This window comes from Ips typographus, linkage group LG12 (genome assembly GCF_016097725.1).
Source record: "Ips typographus isolate SLU linkage group LG12, UJ_Ityp_2.0, whole genome shotgun sequence".
NCBI classification, from domain to species: domain Eukaryota; kingdom Metazoa; phylum Arthropoda; class Insecta; order Coleoptera; family Curculionidae; genus Ips; species Ips typographus.
The window spans coordinates 9,767,797-9,793,097 of record NC_138433.1 but is presented as its reverse complement, the minus strand read 5'-3'; the positions used below and the strand labels follow the sequence as shown (position 1 = coordinate 9,793,097).

The 25,301-nt window shown below is 32.0% G+C and overlaps 2 long non-coding RNA genes across 2 annotated transcripts in view; one reads left to right on the top strand and one right to left on the bottom strand.

Moving 5' to 3' along the window:
- Positions 1-4,386, top strand: part of LOC145736283 (uncharacterized) — a 75,262-nt gene extending 70,876 nt beyond the window's left edge. Inside the window, exon 3 of the long non-coding RNA XR_014179870.1 lies at positions 4,275-4,386. This is a non-coding gene — a long non-coding RNA (uncharacterized LOC145736283). The remainder of the gene's footprint in view (positions 1-4,274) is intronic.
- LOC145736284 (uncharacterized) overlaps positions 1-25,301 on the bottom strand; it is a 96,525-nt gene that overhangs the window by 65,142 nt on the left and 6,082 nt on the right. The gene's annotated exons all lie outside the window — the stretch shown is intronic.

Genomic DNA, 25,301 nt, shown 5'->3' with positions numbered 1-25,301 from the left:
TATATAAAATTAGTTGCTGACTACACATTACATAGTTGCTGATACATTACATAGTTTAAGTATTTCTAATAAAAGGGTTATTTATGTAACATATAACTAGCACTTTCTTTTTCACCTCAATTTTTTGCCCACCACTTTTACCACTCATAACTTCTTGTGTGTAATTTATAGCTTTAACCAACACGTAGATAAACGATTAGATTGCGGAGCGTTTCAGAAGCACGTCGTCCGTTCGACACCGTCGCGCTCTACTCTCTAGGATTACCTGTATATCAAATGGATGTGCAAAGTGCCTTTTTATATGGTGAACATCACTGATGACGTTTACATGTCATTTCCTGGTCAGAATGTAAATAAGGCTGCAACTGTATGCAAATTGAATAAGTCAATATATGGGCTCAAAGGTTCACAAAAAAGTTGGAATTTCAAATTTACCATTTTAATGGTTGAAACTGGGTTCAGAAGATCTGAAAACGATCCCTGTCTTTATAGTAAAATTACAGACCAGTCAAAGATTTTTGTGCTATTTTATGTTGATGATCTTCTAATTTTGGGCACAGATATTACCGAAGTTAATGATTTAAAATTTGTACTAAATAAGAATTTTTCTATGAAAGACCTCGGAATTATTACTGATTATTTGGGTGTAAATGTTGTTCAAAATTTGGAGTTGGGATGTACTAAACTTTCTCAAGGTGATTATTTAAAACGGGTATTGCAAAGGTTTAAGATGCAAGATTGTAACCCTATTAGTACCCCAATGGATTCAAATTTTGATTCTGGCATGTTAAAATGTTCAGACATCGATAAAGACCTAATCAAAAAGTGCAGACAAATAATCGGTACTCTTTTATATGCTGTATCAGCAACTCGACCAGACTTATGCAATTGTGTCTCGATTTTAAGTCGTTTTCAAGATAAACCAAATGTCAATTTGTTTAAGGCGCTTAAGAGGGTTCTCCGTTATGTTAAAGGTACTTTAGATTTAAAATTGTTTTTCAAGAAGGGATGTAATACTGATATCATTTGTGGTTATGTTGATTCGGATTGGGGGGGAGATACCGTAGAAGTCAACAACAGGTTTTATTTTTAAATTACTTAATAACACAATTTTGTGGACAAGTAGAAAACAGCAAACGGTCTCGATCTCTTCAACAAAATCCGAATTCATTGCGTTGACACAAGCAGTGGGTGAAGCGTGTTGGCTAAGAAAACTGATTTCAGATTTTCAAATTGTAAACGTTGATAAACCAATACCAATGTATGAAGATAACCATTCTGCAATTAAGATCGCAAATAATCCTGAAAATATCCGTAGAGTTAAACACTTAGATATTAAGTTTTCATTTGTTAAGGAAAAATGTGATAAAGGATTTGTAAAGATTATGAAAGTTGGTACAGAGCATCAGTTAGCAGATGGGCTTACAAAGCCTTTACCTCGAGTTAAATTTGACAAGTTTGTAGAGGATGTAGGTATGTCAAAATGACTCTTAAATTCGTTTTGTTTATTTTTAAGTCGTTGAACAATTTTATTGAGAGGGGGTGTTGTAAACAATGAAATCGTTCATCCCTAGTTAGGTTAGGTCTTGTTAGTCAGTTGTGACTGTCAGTCAGTAGTCATAGTGATTCAGTTGTTATAAAAGGCTTGTATGTAAACTGTTCTTTACTCTCTGAATTATAATTCTTATTTTTTCTCACATTTATCAGATAATTAAAGTCTGTTGTAAATTACTCCTGCTTATTTATTTTTGCACAAGCACGACTCGATCCTTCCAACAAAAGTGATTGAGATTTGTGGGAAGTCTATCTATTGTACCTTTCAATAGACAATGAACATATTTTTTTAATCTGTCCTTATACAGGGTAATTCAAATTCGACCCTCACCATTGGGATCTCAGAAACCATAAGAGATACGAGAAAGTTTAAATTGGGGCGAAGTTGCGCAATTTAAAGCTCAACCAAATGCTGTTTTAAAAATTTTGATTTTCCGAGTACTTCCGAAGATATCCGAAAAAAACTGAAAATTTGATTTTTTGTTTTTATTTATTTCTAACCTTATTTGAAGAGATATCGCAAAACTAAAAGCATCTTTTCATTGCCACTTTTTCCTAGCTATTCGATGACGGATTCAAATTTGCCACACGACGTTTCGTTTTTTGTCAGTCATCATCAACTTTCTTTTTTCTTATGGACGCCATATTGGATTTTTAGCCCACCAAATAGTACGTTTTATTCTGATTTTAATGATGTATAATAACTTATGATTTGCTTGATAAATGACAAAATAATTCAATAAAAACTAATTTTACTTTAGTTATTGGCTTTGAGTTAATGGGTCGTTTTGTGAAATGTCATTATTTGACAGTACTTGTCAAACACGATAATTCGGACGATCATGAGCAAATCAATATTAGTTAAAAATGTATCTAGAAATGAAACCCCCACAGAAAATGTTATAAAATTATTATTATACAAGCATTGCTGAACTATTTAGGTTATTCAGAAAAAGAGATTTGTCAGCATTATCTCTAACTTAAACAGCTCATTTTTGCTTCCAAGAGAAATATCATCATTTTAGGAACTTTATTTTTTGCCAAATTTAAATTTTTTATAATGTTAAGTGCAAATTTATAGTTATTTATACAGCAAGTGACTTAAACCATTTTTTATTCACGAAAAGAACAACTAGGTCCACCAGCGTAGCGAGTGGCCTAAGCTTTTCAAGTGAATAAACCGGTTTAAGTCACGTGTACACCTTTGTGACTAAGCATGTTCAGGCCAATTGCATGTGACAAGTACTACCAAGTAATCTTCATAAAACGTCTCATTAACTCAAAGCTAACTAAGGTAAAATTAGTTTTTATTCAATTATTTTGTTATTTATGAAGCAAATCATAAGTTATTATACATCACTAAAATCAGAATAAAACGTACTATTTGGTAGGCTAAAAATCCAATATGGCGTCCATAAGAAAAAAGAAAGTTGATGATGACTGACAGAAAACGAAACGTCGTGTGGCAAGTTTGAATCAATCATAGAATGGCTAGGAAAAAGTGGCAATGAAAAGATGCTTTTAGTTTTGGGATATCTCTTCAAATAAGGTTAGAAATAAATAAAAACAAAAAATCAAATTTTCAGTTTTTTTCGGATATTTTCGGAAGTACTCGGAAAATCAAAATTTTTAAAACAGCATTTAGTTGAGCTTTAAATTGCGCAACTTTGCCCCAATTTAAACTTTCTCGTATCTCTTATGGTTTCTGAGATCCCAATGGTGAGGGTCGAATTTGAATTACCCTGTATATATATTGATGAGATCCTGGGTGGATATTTTATTTTCATTTAAGGCTAGATTAAATTCAATACCCAGCTCAATGTTGCTTGTACATGAAGAGCTAAATCATTGGTTATATTGTTGACATCATTAAAATTAAGAAATACCGGCTTAAAAATGTTTGCAGCCAGAAACATTATTATTGTTTGGACATCTTCAAATGCTTTACCAATTTCCAAATAATCTTTTTGAAATATCAAATTTAATTTATTCATTTTATATAAGAGGCTCTAAGAACAAATATAAGTAATTTTGAGAATCCTGTAACATGCTATTTAAAGTCCTAGCCGTGTAATATTTTTCTTTGTCTACAACTAATGCAAAGTAGGCTTTTAACTCTGTATACTGCTCTAAAATGATTCTAATGACATTATATCTGCACAGCCATCTAGTTCTCCTTAATTTTAAAAAATTGTGATATACATATCGCTCAAACTTTTGACAATTTGCCAGCAATTTAGTTACTTAACACCAGATATCATTGATGCTAGACAAGTATTTAATTACTTACATTTTTCCAACAACAAATTTTTTTATGTGCGAATAAAAACAGTTAAAGTTAACTGTTTTTATTCAAACTAAACTATAATTCCAATATATTAACATTTACTGAAAAGTGAAAATCATTGCAGTTTACAGTGTTCTTTTATGTTTAACACAATATAACAATATCATCATTAGGTGCTTCAGTAAACTGCATTTCTGAACCTCAAGCTAATATGTCATGAGTATATGTAGCCTTATCGAAAAGCATGTTAAGTAATAGTAGTAATATTTTTGAATAAAGTGTAGTTTGTGGTGAGTTTAAATATGAGTTCTAGAAACCACTTATATGAGACATCTTCCGATCAAGTACTATGATTGTAAAGAAAACATCTTTGTGCTGCTGCAATGTTCTTTTAAAACAATAAATCCAATACTTATTGAATCTAAATTTTTAGATATTTCGTTTAGTCGAACTTGAACGTGAACCCTTTCCTACAAATACTATACTTTAATGAAGAGAGAGAATCAAATAGTAATACAAAACCACGGACAACGCCTGTAATTCCTTGGGTATTAAGTGCATATTGTGCGCCCGAACATCCACTGTGACGTCACCCGGCGTAACACACACAGAAAAGAAGTTCCGCTGATAGGCCCTCTTGGATCTGATATGATGTCAAATGCCAACTTGTCACTTTGCTGTTTTGTTTTCGTTTTGTTGTGTCAGAAAAATTAACATGCAGCTAAAATAATTGTATTTTTATTACAATAGTCTAATAATTGGTGAAGATTATACACATAAATTCAAGTAAATGTATATATGCATTTCGACATATACACCTCCGACTCTCATAGTTTAACATTCGCACACGCCTCCAAAACGGAGGCGAATTCGAAAAATCGGAGGCCAATACGAATCGACCTTAATAATTTCTCAGGATGTCTCTCTGACCTCCTGGAGGCCGTACGCAAAATTTATGTCGGAGGCCATTTTAGCAATACACATATATAGTTATACAATGTAGTTCACAAAAATTCCACCACGTGGCGGAGCGATCTCGTACGTTTATACAAACGACACATGGCCTGTGCGGCATCAACTCCGCATAAAATACCGCTAAGCCGACTCAAAAAAGCGGCAACACCGCGGCATAACTCACTGGAGGCCAGTTGATCGAGAGCATATACCAAATTTCGTAGTTGCATATAAGAGTGAGGGGGTTGGAGGCCAAATGATCGAGAGTACATAACGAATTTGAAGGCCACTCAACTTATATTAATATATACTGGGCGTCCTAACTAGTTTGCTGTCTTATACAGAGTGTCGCACCAATATCGGCTTCATTAATTGAATGTGTGATCTTTTAAAAAGTTATGTATGCAACTAAAGCTGACTTGGCATACTCATTTAGAATATTTTCTAGAGAGAGGCACTTTTATTCATGTCGGAAGTAGAGACCAACTGGTTGACTTCATTTTTTTAATTCTGTCTATTATAAGTTTTCGACTTTGATAGTATTGCGCTAGCGGAAAGGAACCAAAAATTTAAATATTTTCGACCTTCGTTTGAAACAGCAAAATTTCTGGTTATTTTGTGAACTTTATCAAGAGACAGAAATTAATCTTTCTACCGTAGTTTGTATACTACTTTATTTTCAACCATTTATCAAAATCTCATCAAACTTTTAATAAATCATTCAGTTGAAATATTGATTGCTAATAGTCTCTAACAATAAGGTAGTATAGGTACGAGTAGTTATGACTTCAACCATAATAAACGACTGGTGATTTGTTTATCTTGACAACGCCATTGTTGTGCTATGCTGTCTTTCATATTTGGAGCTGAAACGTCTCTTAAAGTGCTTTTAACATGGAGATTTCTGAAGACGCAGATGTTACTCATCATCACCTGAGGTGCGAGCTGTTGCAGAGCTGGCGGCACAGTCTCTTAACTATAAAAAGTAAGCTCAGATATGACAAAACGCATATTGATCTTATCCACCCGGGTGGAAAGTGACATTTACCCGGGTGGAAAGTAAGAGCAGGTAATTTTTATCTTTCCACCTGGTTTACACATAAGAAATAACGTTATTAAATACCTGGTTGAAAATAAAAGTAATTCCTTTATTAATTACAGAATACAGGATACGAAAAATTGTACTAGACGTTTTTGCATACAACCTAGATTAATTAATAGCTGGGAACATTTTAGAACTTTAGTTGTGTCATATACAATAATAGGTCTGAATGGTATCTCAAAACACACGTTTGGAAATCTTTAAAATTTGAAAATTGCTACCCATGTTCCGAAATTTTTAAATTACGGTGTATTTTTGAAAGATGTCTTCTGTTTAGATCTCTAATAGTAAAAGGTTAAAATTTAATTCACAAACTTGCAAGCGTAATGTCTATTTTAATATTACATTTTATGGTGTTGCACCTTAATTCGAACACTTCCACCATTAGGAGAATTGACTAGTAGGAGTGCAGTTTTTGAAAAGTAACTTAGAAGGATAACCAACTTAAACATATCTAACTAATTAGCTTTTACTGTTTTAAAGTCTTAGTGTTGTGAAAAATTTCAGTATTTTGTTGTACAAAAATGTCAGCCCAAAATGTAAAAATTGTCAAATGGACAGAAGTAATTTTTTACTTTTTTACGTTCATTTATTTTGACAGTAATTATGTACTAGGTTAAGAGCCAGTAAAATAAAAGTATAGTAGTAAAAGTATACCATTCTTGAATGGATTGCTATAAAACTTTTAGACAATATTGTTTGAATACTATTTAGTAGGTAATATCAAAGAATAGCTATTTAACAAGAACAGACAGTTGAAAAGAGAAAGCGAATTAGAGAGAGATGGACTCTTCCTACCAAAGTTAAATTGACAATCGACTGATATCGGCTTTGGCCGTTGAATATCAGGAGTTATATTGGTTGGTCATTCAAGTCAAGTTGTTGAAAAACGTTGCCGTATCTCAGACCACATAAAATATTTGTTTTGAAACATCGGTTTAAAGTTAATAATAGTTAATAAGGACTTATATCTTCCAATGATTAATAGGCGAACTTAAAACACTTTGACTCAAAAGAAGTTAGTTTATCTTATATTTGATTCTGAAAATTGGATGCAATTTTCATTTTAAAGAAAGAGACAACCGGCAACATGTTTCCTACCAAAGGGAAACCGAGGTCAGCCAAAAAAATCACCCCATCATCAAAGAAATTATGTCTCTTCTTGTTAAAATATATTAGGCATTTTACATTTTTTTTGCATGTTGAATTTGTATTAGCGCCATGCGCATTGCATACTGCTGCAATAAAAAATAACAATAAGCTTCAAATAACAACATTTTAAGAGAAGTTAATATACAGTGTGCTGCACCTGAAAACCCTCGGATGCATACGGATTTATATCTTGCCCAATTGAAAAAAATAAGTGTCGGTTGGAACAGGCTGTCCCAGATAATTGTGGTGTAGAAAAGATTTGCTTTAAAATTTAACACCCTGTATACTAAGGCAATCATTCCTTTATGTGGCACTCTGAAGATAAAATGTAAACATTTAATAATACAGTTCTAAATTATTATGTTTTTAAACAAACTGTAAGAACTAGTTATTTGCCATAGTCTTTTTTATCGACCTATGGTTCGACAACAAATTTATAACTTTTATTTATTTTGAAGTGTGCCCCTTACATAAATATGCCCAATTTGCTAAAAGATGGCATGCGTTTTAAGCAATAGACAACATGCTCTACTAAAAGATGGCATGGCCATCTTGCCAATAGATAACACTCGCAAAGTTGCATTGGTTCTCAGTTTCTTCCAAATATAGCTAATTCTCTCTCTCTCTTCACACTGATTTCCGGCTGCCATACTCGAAATAAACTTTGGTCCATATTTATGGCAGGTAGTACATCAGTTTCATTGAGAATAACTTGTTTTTGGACAAACTATACTGGTTTAAATTCCATCAAATATTTTGACCCTTCGCCTGGGGGTTCATTTTTAACTTTTTTAGACTTTTTATAGGTCGTCACCTATTGATAGTTATTTCATTATTTCATTTTGTGAATAGTTTTATTTCTTTATAAGAAGGATTAGTTATATGCTGAATTAAATCTAAATTTAAAGCAGACATTTTATTCCAAGTTTTGTCGAATTTTTTTTTACCCGAAAAGGATCACAAAAGGCATTTTGACATAGTTTAGATAAATGAAAAAGTGCAAGTCAAATTCCTTGACGTTCACTACTTCTAATTTCTTCTTTGGTTTTCGGATTTGCAAACATGGAAATGTTTAACTCTTGCACGCTTTTTTCTGAGAAAACGATGCACGCTAGATGTGTCATTAATTTAACAAATCCTTCTTACAAACAATAAAACTATTTAAATAAATGTAATATAAGGCATTTAAAAAAATGCAACTTTACCACATCTTAAATTCCTGCTGCACTCTGTAAAGTTGACTATGAATTCCACGGATTATAGTTATATGATGGTGTTTTTAGGCACAATGCCTGATATTAGACAGTTATTGGTAAGATTACGTTTTTAAACTTTTTCTTCATATTGGCACATGAATATATGTATTAGACTGAGCAAAAAGTTTTTGTCTACAAGCTTCAAATAATAATGCATTTTTTTACTTTGGTGTTACGAAAATTACATTTTTTGATTTTTTTGTAACAAATCAGTTGAAAGACACTAAAAGTTCCTGAAAATTCGAAAATTTTAGTTCGTAAACTGAACCAATTTTTGAACAAATTATAGGCAAGACTTTTTTACGCTAAAATGTTACTTGGTCGTCAAACAAAAATGACAGGCCTTTTTAATATATAAGCGTTATAAGTTAGAACGTTCCTTAATTTGCCACCCTAAAAACTATAATTTGTTTTCCCCAAAAAACTAGAATTTAAAGTTTTAAACAAACAATAGGAAAATTTCCTTTTTAACGACCTATTGAAAAATTGAGGACACAAAAATGACCCAACTTAATAAATATTGTTAATCTAAGGAATAAATCATGTATATAAAATAATAACAATATTGATTTTAAATACTCAAGGACTGGTATTATAATTAAAATGAGATAGTCTAGAAATGCAAGTCAAAGTAAACATAATAAATTAATAAACGATTTATAATTATATTGCAATGTTTGACAAAACTTGTTCAGCCATTTATTTTATCACTTTGCTTGAGTTAATGAAGTATTAAAAAAGAAACAAAAATATTGTCTATATTCAGTTAATGTCAGACATGTGTCTAATATTAGAATGAATAATGCAGAAACTATACGATCAGTATATAATATAGAACACCAAAAACTGTCTAATGTGGCTCCTATAGCGATCGAAAAAGAACGAAAATACGGCTGGACTGAATATTAAAATAAGTTTCCTGTTCCAAGAAATCTATTTTTATCTGTCAAGGCCAAATCAGTCGGCGAACCAGACAGATAAAATTGGCAACTGTGTCGGTGACGCCTGCGTCGGTTCCACATGGCGCTGTATATTGCGCGGAGGTCAGTAAACCGCCGCATCGTGGAGGCCGGTTACATTTAAACCCATACCGTATATACAACTTTTTTCCTTATAGTTTTTCCTTACCCCTCAGGGAACAGTTGAATATCGATACAGACATTTTACATCAATTAGGCCTAGAATTTGATGTAGAATTCAAATATTGGATAAAAAGTTGGTCATCGTATTTAAAAAAACATAAGTTTGGTTTATTACTCAAATTTGGGACACCCTGTATAATAACTGTTTATCTAAAAATAAAGTAGACCTAAATATCTACTGGTTTTGTATTTAACGTTTTTTGCTAAAATCAAAATTAAGAAAGTTAAGGGGGTGGTCAAAATTCAATCAATCACCCTGTACATTATTTTATTAACTTTTTTGTTTTTGTTTTGGGTTCCAGCTTAAAGAAAAAGGATTGCAGCTACAAGCTACAACTTTTTATTTAATATTTACTATTTATGTACTGGCACTTGTCAGTCTATATGTTATGTAATAACCTACATACACTTATCATTTATAATCACCTTCAATTTTTACAGTGAATACTAATACTTGAACTAAATTTCTCAACTGGTACACCCACTCTATAAAGAGGGCTGTACTTTTTCGAAAAACACTTGGAACCTTGTTTTTATAGGATGTTTTGGATTCTACAAACAATTCTTAACATATTTCATGCAACAAGACGGTTTATTATCTTTTTACATTTTTTTTAAATGTCATACATAATTTTGAAGATGTTAATCTGACTTTTGGAAAATTATTGGTTTCAAATTATCAATATTTACAGGACAATTGTGGTACAAGTTGCATAGAACAGTACTTAGAATTGGTTGTTTCTAGAATCCAAATTATAAGATAATAAAGAAGTGTTGCCATTTGAAAGATTAAAAATGTTTTAAATACCCAGTTTTTGGGCCCTGTATAATTTCAATTCATACAACACAAGCAGCGGTTAATAAAATTAGAAACATAGGGGTCCGAGAATTTTTGTGAAAAGGTAGTCTTTTTAATTTTATTGAACTTAGTTATGCATGTTACAAAAGCACTGTATGTAGTGTTATCTAAATGCATGTTTGAAGGAACAGTAATAATCTAATTCATATAAGTGTCAATTCTTCAGATCAAATGATGGCTACGAAGTTACTTACATGATACAACATTTGCTTATCTAGTACAATAATTGTAAAGCAAACATACAGGGTGTACAAACTCAATGCATTGGCATTGCTATCTCAGAAAGTATAGTTGATAGAGATTTAGTTAAATGGAGGCAAAGTTGCGCATTTTATTGATAAATAATTTGGTAAAAAAAAATCAAAAAAGTTTCATTACATCCGGAGATATCCTACAAAAACCGGAAAACTCAAATTTATGGTTTATTTTTTTACCACTTTAATCAATGGCACCTTCCGGGGGCACTTTTTTATGCTCTTCAAGAAAATAGTTTTAGGTTTTAGCTCCGACATTTCTTTTTTTAAATACCAACATCAACTTCAAATTTTCAAATACGGACCTCAACTTTTTATTTCATTTTTCAGTAGCCACAGACCTTCTGAAACTAATAATGTGTCACACTTCAAAAAAATATACCTAGTGTACCTACTTGTATTATGTATTTTGTATTTTAAGATTTTTAAAAAAATTAAGCAATTGAAATTGATATGTTGTCATAACGAGTAGATAATTAAGTTTTATATAATTTAATAATTAGGTTCATTGCTCCTTCGAAAAAGAGAGAGAGTTTCTTACGGTACTTTTCATTTACCAAAAAATATGTTTTTGGTTAGTTATTTATTTTTCGGATACTCACATGTTTGAATTCGAGGTTGAGTTTTGATGAAACAGCTTAATCATATCAAACTAAATTATTTACTAATTATGATAACATGAATTTCAAATGCATATTTGAATAAAAAAACAAATACCTACCTAAGTACACTAGGTATAATTTTTTGACAAGTGTGGCACATCATTATTTTCGGTATGTTGGTAGCTACTAAAAAAAGGAAATCAAAAGTCCCGGTCCGTATTTTAAAATATTAAGTTGATGATGGTGTCTATAAGACGAAACGTTGTATCTAAATACAAACATTATTTTCTTAAATAGCATAAATTAATGCCTCCAGAAGGTGCAATTGATTGAATGAAATGAATTTCCAAAATAATCAATAATAAAGTGGTAAAAAAATAAAATAGAAATTTGATTAATTGTTTTTGTTGGATATCTCCGGATGTAATGAAATTGTTTAAAATTATTTTTTACCAGATTATTTAGCATTAAAATGCTCAACTTTGCCTCCATTTAACTAAAGCTCGATCAACTATACTTTCTGAGATAGCAATGCTAATGCATCTAATTTGTAACACCCTGTATTTTTGCAGCTGCAATGTTTTTTTTAACAATCCAATACTTAATGACATTCAATTTTTTGATATTTTGATTATTTGAGCTTACCATTTTCTATAAATATGGTATGTCTCAGATGGGAAGTAGTGCGTACATTCTGTGAAAATAGATTTCTAGTTTCTACTATTCAATGTAAAAAATAATATAAAAAGTTTTAAGTGCATATTGTGCATTATTTCACTTTGAGGAAACAAATTTAGCTGATTAAGCCATGTTTAATCTGTTGTTACGTCAACTAAAGTTCGAATTTGTCACTTTGCTTTTGGTTTTATTTTGTTATGTCAAACAGATTCCCATGCAGTTAAAATAGTTATATTTTTAATTTTAATACAATACTTCAATAATAGTTGAAAATTATACACTAAAATCGAGTAAATGTATATTTTATGTATAAATGTAGTAAATGTGTATTATAAGATTACAATGCCAATTTCAAACTTCCTAGGTATTTAACCCTGCTGATGCATCATTAATACACATTTTTCTTGTCTGGTATTTTTTAAGTATACTTCGTAGCAAATTAGGCCTATCTTACAGATCTGTATCTCGTATATGCTGAATACTTCACTACTTTATCATGTGGGTGAGAAAGCATAACTTTTATAAAGAAATTGACTTAAACTCAAATTAGACTCAAATTACCCACTCAGAAGTACTACATTAGAACAGTGCATAAAAGAGCAAGTTTTAATGTTAATTAACTATTTTTACTGAAATTGACATTAAAATGAAAAGCATTGCAGTTTTCATTATTGTTTTACGTTAACACAAAAATCTCAACAATAATCATCATTATTTACTTTGGTAAATTGCATTATTGAACGTCAAATCAATATGTATTATATTTAGTGTCATCTAAAAGCATGTTTAAAGTAATAGTAATAATGAGGTAGTTTGCAGTGAGTACAAATGATGAACTCAAGACACCGCTTGTATGAGACATCTTCTATCTTATCTTATGAGTACTATGATTATAAAGCAAACACCTTTGTGTAGTTGCAGTGTTTTTAAAACCATGTAAATTCTTCTGAATTTTTAGATAATTTGATTATTCAAGCTATTCCCTTTCTATAAATAATATATCAGATAGACAGGAATTAACAATAAAGGTGATTTGATTATTTTAATTAGAGTAAACTATTTGGGTAGCTACAAAAAGTATCTTGTAAAGCTGTGACAGTCCAAATTTTCTTTGTTTTCTAATGTAACACCCTGTATATTATTGAATTTTTGAATTTACTCATTGATTGATTAATCAGGAAGACTTGTTACATCTAGCGCGCACCGTTTTGTGATCTTTGTTTTTTATAAGCTATGTGATAATGTCAGTTTTAATTTAAGCTGGGCAATTTTTTTTAAAACAAAAATTAGAAATGTTTTATTTTTGTTTTGACTATGCAGGGTGGTGCATAATTCGTAGCAGATAAAATATTGGTATTTTTAAATAGAACCACATTTTTTAATACATTTTAAATTCTACATTTAATTCTAAAACTTACAAATTCGATGTATTAACATTGCCATCTCAGAAACTATTGTTGATAGAGCTTTAATTAAATGGAGGCAACGTTGCACATTTTATTATTAAATAATTTGGTAAAAAAATTTTAAATTTTTTATTACATCCGAAGTAAATTCCAAAATAATCATTAATAAAGTGGTAAAAAACAAATAGAAATTTGACTTTTTCGGTTTTTGTCGGAAATCTCCGGATGTAATGAAAAGTTTTTGATTTTTTTTTAGGTATTCAGCTGAAATCAATTAAAACACGTTGACGTTTTTTATGTTCTTGTCGTAATATTATTTTCTTTGTTTCAGATATTCTCCCGGTGAAGCGAGATGCTTAAAAAGTCGTACAGGGGAACGCTGAAATTCTTATTTATTTTTCTAATAAACTAAAGGTTGGGGCGCGTTTTATTTTCTATTTCGATTTGCTGTTATGTCATATGCAGCTTTTTCCTATCCGCAATATCTGGCCGCATAATTTTTATTTAATGTCCGACTATATGGTGATGTATTTGAAAAATTGTTATTTCTTTAAATATCAACCTACGCATGGCGAACTGAGTAACTGTGCAGAAGTTGACATTGGAATTGAACCAGACCAGCAATCAGTCATTAATATCTATCAAACGCACAATTTATTTTCCAACTGATTAATATCCTACAGCAAAAGTAACTTTTTGTGTCTTCCCAGTTCCGATTTATATCGAAGAATCAACCTTTTATTGTAAAGGTTGCGTGTGGAACCAAACTAAGTAAAAAGTGAATTAACTAAGTTTAATTTAGTTAAGTGCAGTGAAAAATAATAGTACAATTAACATGTGAATAAAAGCAATTAACAACAACTGAACTAATCTAATCTAGACCTAATAAGAGAGAGCCGCCAAAAGTCATAACTGTCTATTGTCACTTTACCGTCACACTTCACTAAAAGACAGCTACAACATTGTTGCCAATTCACATACAATCAACACTTCCCCTCAATACAATAATTAAAACAAACCAAATCAGAATACATTCATGTTTAAAACATGTTTAGAAAACAAGTTACATGATAAACTTTTTGTTAATACATCAACAACCTGATTATTTGTGTCTACATACATGACCTTAAGTACCTACATTATCAGTGATCAAGTCTTTAATATAGTTAAACTTTACATCTACATGTTTTAGCCTTTTATGTTCAAACTTGGTTGTCAGTCGCATGCAAGATTGGTTGTCCTCAAAAATAGTGAAAACCGTCTTTTGGAAACTCAAATCCTCCAATAAACTTACCAACCATACTCCTTCTTTTGCAGCTTCACACAATGCTACAAACTCTGCCTCAGTAGATGACAACGCCACAGTTGACTGTTTTCTTGTTGTCCAAGATACTACACAACCAAAAATCTTGAATAGATATCCAGTTGTGGATTTTCTTCCTTCTAGATCACCTGCCCAATCTGCATCTGCATAGCCAACTAGCAGATTATTATCATCATTTGGATAAAATAACTTATATTCTACCGTTCCTTGGAGATATCTCAAGATTCTTTTCAGTTTTTGCCATAGTAGTTGTGAAGGTTTTGATTGAAATCTACTACACAAGTTTACTGCAAAACAAATATCTGGCCTAGTCGCCAACATCAAATACATTAAAGAACCTATTAGTTGTCGTATAGGCCAGTTCTCTTCACTTGACTGATTTTCAGTATCAGTACACTCATTAATCTCAAAACCTCCAACTTCCATTGGCGTTTTCATTGGTTTGCAGTTACTCATATTAAAACGACGTAAAATGGACTCAATATAACTTTTCTGACATAAATACATACCTTTTTCATCAAATTTAATATTTATTCCCAAGAAATTCTTTAGTTTTCCCATAATTTGCATCTCAAACTTGTTCTGTAATTTTAAATCATTTATCTCTCTTTTGTTATCACTGACAATTATTATATCATCAACATATATCAGCAAATAGATGTTTGATTCACTAAGTTTCTTCAGATAAAGACATGGATCACTATTAGACTTTATAAATTGTTCACTTCTGATGAAACAATCAAATTCATTCATTTTGTTCCAGCAAAAAGGTGCAGGCTTAAGACCATATAGAGCCTTATTTAATCTGCAAACTTTCCCTGCATTTTGGAATCCTTCAGGTATCGACATATATATTTCCTCTTCAATTTCCCCGTGCAAAAATGCAGACTTTACATCAAGTTGCTCTATGTGATAATGCTTAAAATTTGAAACAGCAAGCAAAGTCCTTAACGTTGTTAATCTTGCAACTGGTGCATAAGTCTCATTATAGTCAAAGCCCTCTTGTTGCAAGAAACCACGTGCTACTAGTCTTGCCTTATATTTTATATTTCCTTGTTCATCACTTTTAATTCTAAACACCGACTTGCAGTTTATTAGTTTCTTATGTGGTGAATTTTTGATATATCCATTGTTATGTGTTTTATTACGATTTAGGGATTCAATCTCCTCTTCAATGGCATTGAGCCAAAAGACTCGATCTGACCTTTCTTCAATCTCACTGTAATTTCTGGGTACTTCATCCACAAATAATGTTGCATTTAAAGCCATATGTTCAATATCTTCATGATCAACATAATCATTTAAATAATTTGGTCTTCGTCTTAATCTATTACTACTTTTATTGTCATTAATCCCATTATCACTGTCTGATTCCTCACCATTTTGAGGTTCTTCATAATCATGTGTTTCACCAATTTTATCATCTTTTTCTTTATCCAATTCTAAGTTTTCTTGAAGATCAAATCTTTCATTTGAGTCACACACTTTATTTATAAAAGTAATTGTATCATTGTTCAAGTTTTTTATGTTATGACTCTCATCAAAAGTAACATTTCTGGCTAAAGTTATATTTTTATTTACAGGATCCCATAGACGATAACCATTATCTGAATATCCTACCATTATTTTTATTTCACCTCTTACATCAAATTTTCCACCTTGCTTTTCTTTTGGTATATGACTGTAAGCAATACATCCAAAAGTCTTTATATTTTTAATATTTGGTTTTTTTTTGATAAAACATTTCAGCAGGAGTTACAGTTTTTAAAGCAACTGTTGGACTTCGATTAGTCAAGTAGGTAGCACACAACAATGCTTCACCCCACATATCTTTAGATAAGCCTGACTGTAATAACATAGCTCTCCCTTTCTCAAGTAGAGTTCTATTTAATCGCTCAGCACATCCATTGAGCTGAGGATTATAAGGTACTGTATAGTTAAGATGGATTCCTCGAGCTTCACAAAAATTTTTAAAATCATTAAAGCAATACTCACCACCATTATCACAACGAAGTGAACCAATCTTGCAGCCTAACAGATTTGTAACCAAGGCCTCAAATTTTTTAAAACAATAAAATACCTCACTTTTCTTTTCAATTAAGTATATCATGGTAAAATGAGTAAAATCATCTAGAAAAGTAACAAAGTAACTTTTGTTATCATAAGTTGTTGGTGTAATTGGTCCACAAACATCTGTGTGTAGTAACTCTAGTGGTCTTTTTGTTACTTTTCCTGACTTCATATTAAATGGCAACCTTGTTATTTTAGTTTGTGCACATATTGAACAAATTTTATTACAATTTTTAACTTTTGCAATATTTATACCATCTACCACATATTTAATAATCTTATTAAATTGTCATAACCTAAGTGCCCTAATCTGCAGTGCCAATTGTACATACTTTCTGTATATTCAGCAGATTTTAATTCTAAATTAAAAGATATTTTGTAAAGTCTTCCAAATCTCAATCCTTTTGCAAGAATGGTTTTATTTTGAACAATAAACACTTGACCATGTTCAAACTTTACATCTAGATTATTTATTTCTATTTTTGAAATTGACAATAAGTTATGTCGCAAGTCTTTGCAAAATAAAAGATCTTTAATTTGACCCACAGTACCATTATTTAAAATAACATTAATATTTCCAACTTTAGTGGCACTCAAACAAACATTTGATTTAGCAACATTAATTGCAACAGGAGTATCCAAAACCTTACTTGTACTAAAATACCTGTCATCACTCACCATGTGATCAGTCGCTCCACTATCAACTAGCCATGTAATTTGTCCACTATTAAATTTTGATTCCAAGGTGCACATTGCACCAACCATAAAAGCTATGGCCCCTCCATCAGTAATATGGTCCTCTACATCAACTTCATTGACTTGCCTTTGGACTTTACTGCGACAGTACTTTCTGACATGACCCCTTCTTCCACATTTATGGCACTCCAAATTCCTCCAGTTGGTTTGTTGACTATTTTGAAGACCCACTGTATTCTTCCAAGAACCACTATGAACATTTTCAGTTTTTCTAAACATCTGGGCTCTGTGTTTAGGATTACCACTTTTATTAAAACCTCTATTACTGTAAGTACTACCACCACTAAATGCACTAGACATCTGATTAGTCACCATAGAGCTTGCATTCCTTGTTTTCAGCTCATGGTCCAGCAATTTGCCCTTAACAAAATCCAATGTTAATTTAGATGCATCCACTGTTTCAAGGGCTGTCACAATGGGGTCAAATGATTGTGGCAGAGTTAGTAACAAGTGACATTCAATGTCTGAATCTTCTAAATTTACTCCAACACTTTTAAGTTCTCTAACAACCTCTTCAAATTTTACGAAATGATTTTCCAAAGATTCAGATTGCCTACACTTCATGGTAAGAAGTTTTTTACGTAAATATAACTGGCTTGCTACACCTTTCCTTTGGAATACTGACTTGAGTGCTTTCCACATTCTGTAGCTTGTGGGTTTGTCTTTTATATACTCTAGATGACTATTAGCTACACATTGTACAATAATACTCTTGCACTTTTTATCTAATTTCAGGAATTCTTCAGTGTCTTCCTCCTTTTCAACACATGTGTTAACACCATGTGAGTCTAATAAAGTTTTCATACGAAACTTCCAGTGGTCGAAGTCTTTTCCTTCAGACTGGTTAATACCAAACCGTTCAACCACATTGTTAGATACAGCCATGTTACACTTAAAAAAAAAACTTGCTTTTTCAAAAAAAAACTTTGTGACTCAAACCTGCACAACCTTTTTACTTTTTGTTCTTGGCTACTGGGCCCATAACCTGTAAAGGTTGCGTGTGGAACCAAACTAAGTAAAAAGTGAATTAACTAAGTTTAATTTAGTTAAGTGCAGTGAAAAATAATAGTAAGTAAGTAAGTAAGTAAGTAAGAGATTTATTTAGCATAATAGCTACATATAAAAAACAATATGAATAACTTAAGTAAATAACAGTATAAAATCATAAAATCATACAGTCACAAATAATAAAATCCTTTAACCTATACCATCCACCTACGACACCAAATGTTTCCTCAATAAAACTTTAAAACCATGAAGAACGTCACACTCTTTAACATTACTCGGTAACATATTAAAATCACTCAAGCCCTTACATAGCACTGAATTATTCACCTGACCAGAATTACATTTCTGTGTCAATATGAAGTCCAAAGCATTTCTTGTGCTATAAGCGTGTACATCCCTAAATAATTTGGTTTTATCACAAATATACTCCGGTAACAGGTTATGTCTTAATTTAAAAACAAATACATGGACATTAAATGCAATCTTCTGTTTCACGGATAACATATTTAAAACTTGAAGCATTGTCGCAACAGGGGTGTACCTATTGCACTTCAGTATCGTTCTCATAGCACGGTTGTGAACAATTTGGATTCGATCAATTTTATAGGCGGGCAGACCGTATAGAAGGGTCGCACAATACTCTAAATGTGGTGCAGCTATGCTGTTTTCGTTCCCAGCGAGAGTTGATTCCTTATTCTTGCTATAAAACTAATTTTCTTTGAAAATTTACGTGTTACATAATCAGCATGCGTATGAAAGTTTAGGTTTGAATCAAAGTTTGTTGTGACAAAGCCACTTGAACAAACCTTCCAAATCATCGTTCACAACCCGCCGCATCCGATCTAGATCTGCTCCCGCCAAGTAAATCATTGTATCGTCCGCAAATAGCTCGATGTTACACCCCTTTACTGCTCCCACAATGTCATTTACATATAACAAAAACAACAATGGACCCAAGACTGTTCCTTGAGGTACTCCATGTATGACACTTAATGGATCAGACACAGAATTTTTAAATTTAACTCGCTGGCGCCTATCACTCAAATAGGATTGAAACCATCTCAGAGCCGCACCTTTAGTGCCCATACCGCTCATTTTGTGCAACAATACCTTTCTATCAACCGTTTCAAAAGCTCGCTTAAAATCCAGAAACACGGCCAGTGCTACGTTACCCTTATCTAATTCTTTTAGAAAAGTATCGCATAGATTAATAACCACCGACTCACAAGAGTGGCGTTCCCTGAAACCTGATTGATTAGCCACCAAAATATTATTTACATTACAATGCTCCTGCAATTGCATCTTTACCGCAATTTCTAATACTTTTTCGTAGGTTTCTACATTGTTAATCGGCCTAAAGTCATTGCATTTGTGTGAACCTGACACCTTTGCAACAGGAACAACCATGGATTCTTTCCATCCATCCGGAAATTTCCCACCAGAAAGAGAGTACAATTAACATGTGAATAAAAGCAATTAACAACAAGTGAACTAATCTAATCTAGACCTAATAAGAGAGAGCCGCCAAAAGTCATAACTGTCTATTGTCACTTTACCGTCACACTTTACTAAAAGACAGCTACAACACTGTTGCCAATTCACATACAATTATTGTATTGGACATACAATCAACATTTATCACGTGTGTTTTCTAAGAACGAGCCAGAATGTTTATTATTAGAACTTTAAAAAAACCGCGTTTTTTAATGTGCATACAAACTTAGAACGTATTTGAAACACTCTTTGAGAAAGAAATATAAAATCAATATTTTTCACATGACTTGAGGCATATCCGATATTGGTTGGGACTTTGAAACTCAAATTTTTACACTGAAATGTTTAAGAATTTTTTTTATTTTCTACCTTCCTTGCGATTAATCTCTTGAGTAAAATTTATTTTCTTTGCTACTACGCCTTTTTCTAAAATTTCAGTTTGATGTTTATTAGATCACATATTTTACGATGGATTTTTTAAATCTGTGATCGAAATGGTTTCTTGTTCATTTTGTTTGTACAACATATACAGTCCTTCTTTTTTAACGCGCAACATAGGATTTTACTTGTTAAAGTTTTAAGCCCATGTTAGACCATGTTATTTTGGAACTGCAGGTCTAAAGCTTGACGGGTGTGTTTTTGGTACCCTAAAGCTTAAGTAAATTTACCAATTTAAATCTAAAAAGTGATTAAAAACTGGCAAAAAATAATTTTTTTTCGAAAAGATTTTATCATATAAAAACAACAAGCACCTATCATACATACACGGAGTATGGAAAGATAAAATCTTTTCGAAAATAGATGATTTTTTTGCAAGTTTTTAATCACTTTTTAGGCCGAATTGGCCACCCGTCAAGCTTTATACTTGTAGTTCCAAAATAACATGGTCTGACATGTGCTTAAAAATTTAACACGTGAAATCCTATGTTGCGCGTTAAAAAAACGCACAGTATGTATGCGTTCGCCATAGATGTGGTCAAAAGTAACTCGAAAGCGACTATCTCATCACATAGATCGACAGATTTGTTAGCACTGAAATAATCCCAAACAGCTTCAGATTTTAGTTTTACCCCTCTTGTGCCCCTCACCTCGATCATTTTGTCAGTATGTTTACTTGACAGCATAAAAACATTTCTGTTACCTTTCCAATTTATAAAAATTACACCCTACCTACTGATTATCTGAATCGATTAATCGCATAGCTAAAGGAATGCTAGTGTACAGGGTGTCCCATTTTCGACACCTTTGTAGGATATCTCACTTATTTTTAAAGATACGGGGTTGCGGATTTCGCGACAGTGTGTTACTTTTTTGTGAAATTTAACATGGCGTCAGCAGAATTGTCGAGCAACTGTATCAGAAAAAATGACCTGTTTATCCGTTGCTTGACAACCGCTTATACAGTGCAGGCTAAAAGTTTAAATTTTCTCATTTTTGTTTGTGTTTTACGACGAAAGGGCTCAAGTTAGAGATCTGAAAAAAAATACAGAAAACTAGCCCGTGATAGGTACTACAACTTTAATTAAAACGATTTTTCAATCAAATCAACCGTACAGGCGCAACAAAATCATACCGTTTTCCCATGTTAATCTCCTATGTCCAGGGTGCTCTTGGACACCTGGTATATGTTTATACAAGGTGGTGCAAAAAGATGGAAACTTTTGAAGAAAAAAAAAAATGTATTTAGGGTACCCGACAACATTGGAAATTAAAGAAACAATCAATTCTTGAAGATTACATCGCAAAGATGATGTTCGTTTTGCCGGATGCATTCAGAAAGTCGATTTTGAACATTGTGCATGACCTGGTGCAAAGTGTCAGGCGTTATTGCTTCGATCTCCTCTGTAATTCTTGTTTTGTAGTTTGTAGTAGGGTTTTGGGATGTGTATTGTAAACCCTTGCGTCTAGCTGGAGACCAACATTTTTCAAGCCTAGCCAATAAAAATGATTTTAAGCGTAAACTGTCATTACTGTCGTAAAACTCGTAAACAGCTAAGCTGATTGAAGTGAAGTTCGAACAATAATTGAAACTTGAAAGCCATTTGAAACTTTGAAAGTAAAAAATAAAAGAAAGAAAATTCAGGATTCAGGGACGTTCTTCTGTTTTTGATTTGAATTGTTCAAGTGCAAGGACGTTTTAGTTTTCCTGTTATTGATTTTACACTATGATTTTCTTTCACTGAGCTAATTAATGATGCTGATATAGGTTCAGCTATGTGGTGAAATGTAATAACAGAATAAATGACCAAAAAAATAATTTTTAATACTATTTTTTATAAGGTTTTGAACTTTAAACAATTTGGATACTACAGTGAGGACGGGCAGGTTGTAACAAATTCATTTAAAATTAGGGGTTTGGTTTTTTGAAAATAAGCTGCTACACGACGATATTTATTCTTGTCTGCAGTTTTTTTTTATGGGAAATGTATGTATACAGGGCGGTCCAAAAATAAGTTACTACCATCAATTTCATTTTTTCAAATGGAATTACCTATTTTTAATTTAATTTTTGAATTGTGCATCAAATTCTAAGTAGGAAAAAAAATAAACTAAAAAATTAATTTAAAATTTTAAAACTTATTTTTGGGCCGCTAATTCTATACATGCATTTACGATAAAAAACCGCATACAAAAATAGAAATCGACATGTACGTTAATTTTAATAAAAAAAAAATATATTTTTATATTTTTATATTTTTATTAAGAAAAAATTTAAATTATTTTTTTATTTTATTTTTTTTCTACTTAGAATTTGATGCACAATTCAAAAATAAAATTAAAAATAGGCAAATCCATTTGAAAAAATGAAGTTGATGGTAGTAACTTATTTTTGAGCCGCCCTGTATACATGCATTTACCATAAAAAAAAAACCACAGACAAAAATAAATATTGACGTGTAGAAGCATATTTCCAAAAAAACAAACCCTTAATTTTAAATAAATTTGTTCCAACCTGCGCGTCCTCACTGTGTAATGATGACATAACAGTGCTATAGGATACTGTTCTTTGTTTTCAGGGATACTATAAAGTTTTAAAATAAAATTTAGTTTTCACTTTCGCCAGCTTTATATTTTTTTAAAAGTAGGGTTTATAGATAATGCGGTATTGAACTTCAAAAAACATTTCTATCTTAATTTTTCAGGAACTATGTCAAAATGCCTTTTGTGATTTTCTTCAGGTAAGAAAATGTTTTACGAATTTTTCACTTGAGAATTTTGAAAAATGTATAAAAAAATTCTCTACTTTAAATTCAAATTGTCATTATCAAATAGTTTACGAAAAACTAAGATAGGAATGTGCAAGCCATTTTCCTCAAGTTCAATGCACTAAGTTCTATGAATTTCAAAATTTTAAAAATTTGTTACTATAGGTATCCAAAAATGCAACCAAATAGTGTTTCCATTTAAAAATTACAACTATCATGTCACTAAATCATGTCAATTTAATCTTAATTTACTGAAATATACAATTTTGTTAACATAAGGTCAATTTTATACTAAGATAATAAAACTAAAAATTCTATTTTAGATTATTACCTACTTGGCTATTATTACTCAAATTCATTCAAGGTGATTCTCATTTTGACGGCCATCATTTCTTGTATTTTTACATTTTCGAGTACTAAACAATCTTCTTTGAGGTAATATATGTAGGGTTTACTTTATTGTGATGTGGAAAAGGATCACTAAAACCCCAGTGGATGGTATAGAAGGTATTTAATAAGAACGGAGAAATTCAGAGAATGACGGTACAATTGAAAATTAGACTAAATAGCTCCCGTCTGGAGTTAAAAACTACGGCTTACGGCTTAATAACAGGGTGTAGATCACGTCTTCGTCTCTTATTTGATACACTAGTTTTAAAGGTCGTTTTACGTCTTTTTAAATTAGATTTCACGTCGTTTTGCGTCTTTATATTTCGTCGTTCGTCTTCTGTCTAATTTAATTTATTGTCCGTCCGTCCATCTCCAAAGCGATACGTCATTAATGTCTAACATCAGAAACAAAGTGAACATAAGCGAGTAATTAAGGTTTGGCTGGAATAAAACTAAATTCCACACTCGGTCATCCTACGAAGAATCCGACTCGGATTCGTACTCACAAAAATATCACGGTTTCATAAACTCTGCGCAAGTGGATGTTCGGTTAGGTCCCTCGTGACACCCCACTTTCACTACGTCGTACATCTCGTTATCTTTAAGTTTCACTACTTCATAAGGACCTAAAAACTTTGTATGGACTTGGAGCCCACCACCAAACTGAGTCCTCTTAATAGCGACTAGGTCTCCTTCTTTATAACCTCTGGGTTTAATCCGTCGTAAATTATATCCTTTTCGATTTTCTTCTTGAACCTTCAATAGATTCTTTACTATGTTTTCTTAACTTCTCTCTATCTTCACAAAATTCTTTTTTGATTTCTTCTTCTATAAGTTGATTAATCAAAATGTCCTCTTTTCGTTTCATCTTCACTCCTATTAGCACTTTAAAAGGCGTCAAATCAATACTGCGTTGATAAGTAGAATTTAAAGCTCTCTGGACTCGATCAAGGTATTTATACCATTTTGTTGGATCTTCAACACTAAGCTTGGTAAGTACGGGTATAACAGTTCGATGAACGCGTTCAATTTGTCCATTTCCTCGCGGAACTCCTGTGGTGATTGCTACATGCTTAATACCTTCCCCTTGGCAATAATCTTGAAATTCATTTGCAGTAAATGCTGTTCCCTTGTCAGTCACAATCCTACAGGGATTACCAAACGTCTTTTGCTGTCTTACAAAGCATTCAATGGTTTCTCTTGCAGTAGTGCTTTTAGTCGGATACAGCCACGTAAACTTAGTATAGTGGTATCAATTATCGCCCAATTGTGTGATTGGTTAAGATTTAAATTGCACAACTTTCCCCAATTTAAACTTTCTCGTATCTCTTATGGTTTCTGGGATCCTAATGGTGAGGGTCGAATTTGAATTACCCTTTATATTTGATCATCATCAGCATACAAATGATATTTACAGAAAGAAAGGGTATTTGTAAAATTAAGAGTATAAATGCTGTACAAAAGAGGTCCTAAGATGCTCCCCTACGGCACTCTACTCAAAACTGTGTAAGTTTTCAGAGACCTTCTATTTGAACTGTTTGATGGCTATCAACAAGGAAAGATGCGAGAAGAGACAATGCTCTTTCTCCAAACCCTATTAACTTTAAAATTGCAATCATAGTTTTATGATCTATCATGTCGAATGCTCTAGTATAATCCAGCAGTATGAGAACAGTAGCTAAATTTTTATCCTGAGCATCAACAATGTCGGCCACTATATCAGATAACGCGGTAGTACACGAGTAACTTTTACGAAAATCAGATTGCTTAGGGGGTATTACTTAGGGGTATTACACCACAAGTTGTC